The sequence below is a fragment of the Eleginops maclovinus genome, chromosome 20, assembly GCF_036324505.1.
Source record: "Eleginops maclovinus isolate JMC-PN-2008 ecotype Puerto Natales chromosome 20, JC_Emac_rtc_rv5, whole genome shotgun sequence".
Taxonomy (NCBI): domain Eukaryota; kingdom Metazoa; phylum Chordata; class Actinopteri; order Perciformes; family Eleginopidae; genus Eleginops; species Eleginops maclovinus.
In genome coordinates, this window is record NC_086368.1 from 6,612,516 (window position 1) to 6,621,306 (window position 8,791).

Genomic DNA, 8,791 nt, shown 5'->3' on the forward strand with positions numbered 1-8,791 from the left:
TTTACTCCATTTTGATTTTGAGCAAGAGGGGTTTCCCTAAACGGGAAAATCTTCGAGATCATTGTAAAAGGTTTGAATTTGGGGAACCCCAAAATACCCGGGCCCCGTTTCTAGGTTTTTTGGGGGGCCCCTGGCAAAGGAAGTTTTTGGGGGGCCCTTTAAAAAAAAAAAATTTTCCCCCGAAATTTCTGTGCGTTTTAACCCAAAAAAGAGGTCAAAAACACTAAAAAGTACCCTTTATTAATTTTTTTTTTTTCCCTTTCTAAAAATTTGCGGGCTTGGGGCCCCTTTGGGCCTCGAAAAATCAAAACCAATCCCCTTTCCAATTCCAAAAAACCCCTGCGGACGCCCCCTTAAATTTGCCATGGTGCCAGCCCAAAGAGACCCTTTCTCTTGGCTCATGGACCCATGTAATTCTTTTTTGCGCTTCAGAGATGAAAAGCTCCTTCCCCGGGGAGGAAAACCGAACAGGAAGGGTCAGAAGTAGGCGCAGTGAAATGCTTAAATTCTGTACAGGTCCAACAGCTTCTCCTGTATATGTAGTCCACCCTTTTTTAAATGGGAAAGGTACTTAACGGGAAAGGTTTTGGAAAAGCAGGGGGTTTGATCCCCAATGCCAAGCCCGTCGGGAAACAATATCATGGAGGGTTTGTTCCATTTTCCTCCCATCTCTATGAAATTTCCCCAAGCCCTTGATTGTGGCCCTCAGGTATAAATGCTGAACGGGAAAAGTCGTTAAGGGCATACCCCCCCTCCAGTCGGGAAAACCCTGTTTTTTTAGGCGGGAGGGGCCATGTCAAACCAAAGGCAGGAGAAGCCCCTTTTAAGGCCTCTTTTTGGGTCGATTGGGTTTTCTTTCTGTACTCTCTTAAAGGGAAAACTGCCTTTTTTTTTACGTTGCCTTTTCCCCCGGGGAAATTTTCCCCTCTCAATTTAAAGATCTTTGCAATCCCCTTTGCATCCGTTTTTGGTTTGATGCGAGTCCTTTTTCCCCTGAAATCTTTGGGTACCTGTCACTCCCTGGGTTTTTTCTTTTTTCGGGTGTTTGCATTGAAACACCGGGCTTGGAGGAGTTTTGCTATAGGTTAACCTGATAAAAAACGTTTGAAACCAGGTTATTGTGCACAGAAAAAAGGGGACCATTTTTTTAACCCCCCAAGGAAAGTTTTTTTGCTGAGGACTTTGGTTTTGATCCCCTTCCTGTGGGCATATGTCTCCAGTGTGCCCATTTCCGTCTAGAAATTTCAGGTAGAGGGTTTTCGCACTCCCTTTAAACATTTGTAATTTCCGGGCCTCCCTCTGCCCCCTGAAGTGGTTTTAAGGGTGAGCTGCTTCACATGCTGTTTTAAAAAATTGGCCCAGGGGTGCACAGGGGAAACCTGAAAAGGTTTTTACAGCCGTTGAAAGATCCCAAAAAAAAAAACATGGGCCCAACCCACTAAGGGATTTGGGCAAATTTGACAAAAAACCAAAATTTAGTGTGTGACAGTTTGCAGGGGAAAGCTAGCGCCTTGTTTTTCAGCTCTAAAATTTTTGCCTGACCCCCTTTTTTGGGGCCCCATCATATTGTTTCCATTGTCGTATGATGCCCACGGGCAATCGGGAAATGCTGAGGTTGTGTTCTCCAACGGGTCAAGCGGGGTTTAAATGAGCCCTTTCCCATTTTGGGGTTTTAAAACCCTGTAAAAATCCCAAAAAAATGCTCACAATGAAACAGGTTTTTCCCACCGTTTAAAAATCCTGGGGAAAAAAGAAAGTTTTTCCCTTTGGGGCTGATGTCGGGAAACCCCATGATAACGGAAAAGTATTTTGCTTTTTTGCACCCCTTCCCTTGCAATCTACCTGAAAGGTTTTTGTCCCCGACCAGCGAATAAATTTCGTTCTGAATGACCCCAACCAGGAAAATCCCAAAACCTTTGTCTCTTTCCCTTGTTTGGGTCTAAATTTTGTTAAATTCTTAAACCCCCGGGGATAAAAACTGTGCAAGGAGTTAAAACTTGCGGGCCCCAAAAAATTCCCTTTTGTGGGGGACATACACGGTACTGGTAGTTCCTCTCAAACCCGGGGTTGCGTTTTTTTCCAGATGGGAAATTTGGGCAATCACTCTTCCGAAAAAACCCCTTTTCCCTTTTTTTTCCAACTTCAATTTTGCAAAACCCCAAACTGCCCCTTTGTTCAATCAGTGAAATGGTTTGCAGCCCTCCCCTAAAGGTGTCCCAAACTTTTTCAAAAGGGTCCCCGGGGCACCTTTGTGCACTCTTTTTTTTTTTAGGCGTAGGAAAAGGGGTTCTTCCCCCAAACCGAAACCCCAACGGGGGTTTTTTAAGGGAAAATTGCCCACGCTCGGCCTTCCCGAAAACATACAAGGAAAAAGAACACCCCAAACTGGGGGATGGAATACCCCACCCACGACGTGTAAAATTCTCACCTTTTTTCATGGTTCTTTTGTAACTGCCCCTTGGGGTGAACCCTTCGAGGGGGTTTGTCTAATTTTTTTGGGGGGAATTCAATGCCCATGTTTTGCCGGGGGTTCCTTTTTTTTGATTTTTCAAAAAGCGCATATTGCTTGTTGGGAAAACGGGGGGCCCAAACCATCCGGGTCTTCATTTAAAAGGGGTGGGGGCCTTGAAATTTACCTACAGGTACCCCAGTTCTGGATGGGGGTTTGGCCCTTTTCCCAATGTCAATGTCATTTTTCCTCTTTGTCCCCCTTTCATGAAGTGGAGAGGGAGTTGAGGGCCCACTGTTAAAACCCAATATTTGGGCCAAATTAATTTATAGCACATTGCCCTGTGGTAAGTTCAGCAACTAGGGAAAAGGTGGGTCTACTTTGTATAAATGCTTTAAAAAGAAAGGGTCATTTTAAATACAATTTCCCTAGGGACATGGGTTAGGTGATTTAATTTTAAATTGTGGGGGCCCCTTTAAAGCACCTTTTTGTTTAACCACTTTCTGGGAAATGGTTTTGGGGTTTCTTCCCCCTTGCTCCCCCTCAAGTCGTTGGGGTTTGATGGCCCCTGCTGAAAAATAAGTAATTACAAAATTTAAATTTATGGCACAGTTTCAGTGTGAAGAACGAAATAAATGCTTAAGGGGTTTTGGGGATCTACTTGGGGTTTTAAAGCTTTTTAGGGAAATGGGGCCCTTTTAATTACACTTTCACAGCACATGCTGCTATAACTTTGGGTCACTATGATAGGTGATAAGTTGAAATTGTGCGGCTTAATGCACCTTCTGTTGAACCACTGCTGGGAAGTGGTGTGGACGCCGCAATGTTGTCTTCCACTTGCTCCTCCTCATAACATGTGACGAAGACGATGTTGATGGCCCTGGTGCAAAAAATAAATAAATACATAAATAATATTCTTTTTATTTATATTGCACATTTTGCATGCATTGATCTCAACAACTCAGTTATTCATTAACATTAGTGAATGTCCCACATATTTGAAATGTCCAGAAGACTCTGTGGGCAAGTGGAATGAATACACACAACTATGACTTGAATTAGAAAAATGTAAAGTCATTTTGATAACATCAAGTGTGTTGATAGAAGGCACTAATAATAGGTAGAAAAGAACGTTACCTTCAGTAGCACCAGAGACAACACTTGGTAGAGCGGGATGAAGAAATTTCAGCAATGCCCCTTGGAGAAAGAATAAGTACTGTATGATTAGCTTGGTTATTTTTCAAATGCTTTTGAAATCCTATCATTTTACAGTCTGATAATTGTGGTGAAATAGATATTAAAAGCATTACACACAGTTCCTACTAGGCGGTTTAGTGGCGGTTTCTATACGACTACAGGTGAAGCACTGCTTCACCAAAAAAAAGTAAAAAAAATAATAATAATAAAATCTTACAATAATCCCGTTTTCACTGGTTTGAAAACAGAAATACAGTCACTAAGACGAGCTGTTTTCCTGAAATCAATTCTGTGAGTGGCAACAGCGCCATCCCCGCACCCGTGGTGTGTCTGTGTGTGTCTGTGTACTGTCTGTGTCCCATAGAAAAAGCTCAAAGCTATCGGTACAGTTTTTAACGGTGGTCCAGTGGTATTTACAGCTATCATGGAGACCAACAACAACAAACAGCAGAATAGGTTTAGAAAAGGATTAATTGACACTAAAGTGGCTGTTTTCTTCATGTGGCTGATCTGCGCCGGGATGTTAACCGTTAAAATGTAAATAAAGTAAGTAAATCAACCCAATGGTATTCTAGCAAAATTATTGTAAACTCCCATGTTAATCTCCTATTAAATAGCTAGCTACTACAGGAATAACTATTTCACTGGTTGTCTCAAGGCTCTAACGACTGAAAACATATGTGAAGTTTATTTAGGATATTAAGAGGAATTAATCGTTGATCAATTTGGCCAGCTGATAACGTTATGAACTTATAGTGAAGTCAAAGGTAGCAGTTTAAGTTTGGTTAGCATGCTAGCATGCCAAACCACTGGTTCCTAGCTAGTCGTCGTTACAACCTCGCTACTCTAGCAAAATATGGTATACCCTGCCTGGCACAATTTTCATGTTGATTGTGTATATTCTACTTACCGGTGTCTTGTTTTCTTTTCTGCTCCTCTTCCCTTTTCTTCTTCTTTTTTTGATTGCCGGAGAGATAATTTCGCTTCATTTTAATTTTTCACTTTTCACTTGCACTTGACGCTGTCGCGCTAATGCATGGGAAAGGGGGGCCCCCTCGAGCTGGGGTATTTCGACTACAATGTGTCGTTGCGCTTTTCGGACATCGCATGCTCTAGGGAGGCGCTGTTGCTGCCCTCGCAGTCGCAGCAGAGCCCTTCATATACAGATGACTGCTTATTATTATGAAGCTATTTAAAATCGTCATTGCTGTTGAATACATGACCTGTCTTATTGGTATGCATGTTGTTTGGTTCATGTTGCATTTGTATCAGACTTTTCTTTGAATTTTGAAAAAAAAAAAAAAAAAAAAAAAAAAAATCTTAACCTGTCGTCTTTGGGGGGCCTCCTCCTACTCGGGGGCCCTAGGCAATTGCCTACCATGCCTACCTGAACGCGACGGGCCTGCATATATCTTTGTCGGCTATGTCAGCCAGCTCCAGCTCAAGATCAGGTTGACTTACACCTGCAAATGCAGTCACATTTAACAGGGTTGGATCGACGGTCAGGGGAGTGACCGGGAAGGACAATGTGTTTTTTTCCTCTCTGAACTCACAGAATCGTTTCCCAAACGATGCTTGCATTGTGGTGATTGCAGACTGCAAATACTCAGAATTTATCACCTTGTGAGCTTGTCTGAACTCTCTTAAAGAGGGGAAGTGAAGCAGTGTGCCTCTCTGTAAATCTCTGGCAAACACTGTCAGCTTGCGCTCAAACGCCAACACCTCCTCCAGCATGTGTAGCGCTGTGCCTCCTCTCCCCTGAAGAGTTGTATTTAGCGTGTTCAGGTTAGCTGTCATGTCCACCATGAAGTGCAGCTTTTCCAGCCACTCTGGCTGTTCCAGTTCAGGAAAGGTGAGCCCTTTGCTGCTCATGAAAGTTTTCACCTCTCCCAGACATGCAGCAAAGCGTTTTAGCACCTCTCCTCTGGACAGCCATCGGACACTATTATGCAGCAGGAGATCAGAGTACGTGCTTTCCACCTCATCCAGTAATGATCGGAACTGACGGTGATTTAAACCTTTTGCCATTATTTTATGGACAATCTGAATGACAACATTCATGACCTCTGTGCATTCTGGAGGAAAGGTTTGGGCACACAATGCCTCTTGGTGCAGGATGCAGTGAAATGTCAGCAGCTTTCTCTCCAGTGACTTCTGCAGTAAGGCCACAAAGCCCCTGTGTGCTCCGGTCACACTCGGCGCGCCATCAGTAGCCGCTGACACCAGGTGGGTTGTTTTTATTTCTTTGGCTCTTAAACAGTCAAGCACAGCCTCACAGATGTCCTCCCCCCGTGTCTGGCCTTTTAGTGGTATCAACTCAACCATTTCTTCCTTTGGTCCATCGGTGTTCATATATCGACAGAACAGCGCTATTTGTTCAATGTCACTTTTGTCTTTGGACGCATCACAGGCGATTGAGTACGCTGCAGCTGAATTGATGTCTTTAATTTGCTGCTTTGTGATATTTTCTGCCATTTTTATGGTCCTGTCTTTGACAGTCTTCGCAGAGAGAGGCATCTCTCTGATTTTCTGCATAATTTGACTCTTGTTTCCAAAGTCCGCAAATAGGTGATCTGAAATCTTAATGAATGACTCTTTCATATATTCGCCATCTGTGAATGGCTTCCCACGCCTGACTATTTCCTGAGCGGCCACAAAACTTGCATAGGTAGTTGAATTTGTAGACTTCATCCATTTCTTGAATTGATTTTTCCTCAGATCAGCTTTCCGCTTCAGTTCCAAAACAGCTTGTTTTCTCTCTTCTCCCTCTGGATATTTTTCAGCAAAGGCAGTGTGTTTAATTTGGAAATGTCTTGCGACATTTGATCTTTTATTGTTGGCAAGTTTCTCACCACAAATTAGGCATACTGGTAAGCCACTCTCGTCTGAGGTAAATGCAAATGAATCTGCCCAGGCATCATTAAATATTCTATTTTCTTCAGATATTTTTCTCTTCTTAGATTTCTCCATAGCCTACCTGGGGTTGAAAGTCTCGATAGATGCACAGCGTTTGGGCGGGCTAATAGGCTTCCGACTTCCGTGCGTGACGCATATTTTGAGCGACGAAAACTAAAAATAATAATAATAATGTAGTGAATGTAATATACAGAATTCACCTCCTTCTTAAGTGTGGTTCTACACACTGTTGTTTCATGCCTGTAAGTATGACCGTTGGTTTATGCTTGAAAGTACGACTGTAAAAAGGGATCGTGGTCCCTTTAATTAATCTGTGTTTACGATGACGTGGAGCCCCATGCTTGTTGGTTTACAGGACAGCGCCATCTTGTTTTTGTTCATTTTTACTGTGGGATTAAATGAGACACGCATTCGTGTGCTCAACTGTAATGAACGTCTCCTGCGTTTCAATACGATCTCCACAATAACATATTAATACAATAAAATAATTTTATTTTAATATTTCACGATCACAATAATGTTCAAATTTAGAACTACAATAAAAACGGACTAACAAAAATAAAATGCACTTCAAGCCGCACAGAGCCGCAGCATAAGGATGAAAGAGCCGCATGCGGCTCGGGAGCCGCGGGTTGCCGACCCCTGGTTTAAAGGTATAACAGTAGGGTTTGAATAAAGCTAGATTTCAAGCAAGCCGGTTTAAATACAGGGCCTCTATTTAGCCTTGTTGACCTCTCGTGCTATTAGCCTTATTAGCCACATTTATCCCTGTCTGGCACTGATTGACCTGAGGAGTTTTAAGGCTCACTGATTGGCTGGCTGAGTATGCGCAGGGAATCCATCAGTGCTCCCTCTGTCTTTGTGTCACATTAAAAACACAAACAGAGCAGTCAGGCCTCACTGCCCCAGGTACTCCTCCAGTCTGCTGAACACTGATCTAACAGCCTGGTTGTGTGTACGAAGGGAAAAGTTCAGCTGCTATTTTAAATACCATAAATCTGCCTTTTTACTGTCAGTCTGTTGATACATGTTCTGCAGCTGTAACAATAAATGTACCTGCAGTTCTAGAGGAGTTCCCCAATCTTTAAGTAAAGCAGCAATACTAAGTTGTAAAAAAAACTCAGTAAAAGGTGAAATAGCTGCATTTAAAACCTTACTTGATTATAAGTAGAAGAGTTTTGGCACCAAAATATACTTGGAGAGGAGATATTATGCTCATTTTCAGGTTCTCATTTGTATTTTGTAGTGTGATTTTGGTGAGATTATGACCGTTCTACCTAAAATTACGGGGGGTTGCCAAATCTGGCAGCCATAACAGCTCCTGAAAAAAATCTCAGGGGGGGCAATTTTTTTCTGATAATGGTTAAGGTGACCCATTCAATAAGTACATTAAGCAAGACAATATCAATTTGTTGTTAGATGATTAACTCAGACAGAGATCCCTCATGTGTCCACTAGATAGCACAACAGAAATATTTCCCCTCTAGCTACATAAGTTACAGGTGGAAAGCTATGGAAGAAAGTTGCATCCAGGAGAAATGGTGTTATTTACATGAATCCAATCAGGGTGCGATTTGACAAAAAAACAGAGGGGGGGATGTTTTTTTTAATTTATTCATAGACAAGAACATTGGACTTTTAACTTGCATAACTAGGGAGAAAAAAACGCAAAAAGTAGACAGGCCCTTTTTTCGGGTCCGTGGATTAGTCCCCATCACTACATGGCAAAACTTTTAATAACCCATACATGGATTTCTATTCAACGTCACAAAAACATGCGTACGCACTAACAGGCAGAAAGCACCATAGAACAGCATCAATGCTCTCCATGAAAAGACCCTCCAATTAACTTAAATCAAACACTCAAAATAATTCACTAAATAGCACAACGTGCTGTCAACACTCAGGGACAGGTCTGGAAAACTAGACAAAGTAAACAGTCGGCTCTGGTGACAAATTTGTGGTGGCTTTTTCGTTTTTCCTATCGGGGCATTGTCTGCAGCATTTCGGCCCTCTTCTATCCACAATTCTGCAAATGGGTCCTGTAAAGTAAGATGATATGCTGCTCTGAACGCGTTTCATGTTTGGTTCAGCGCTGTTTTTCCTGCGAAGTTCCCGCACAAAAATGTTACAATGTTTTTGTGTTCGATGACGTTCAGAAATATGCACCGTCTGCCAGAAGGCTGCTGAATAGCCTACTCTGATGTAAAGACACTGAAGATCGTTAGA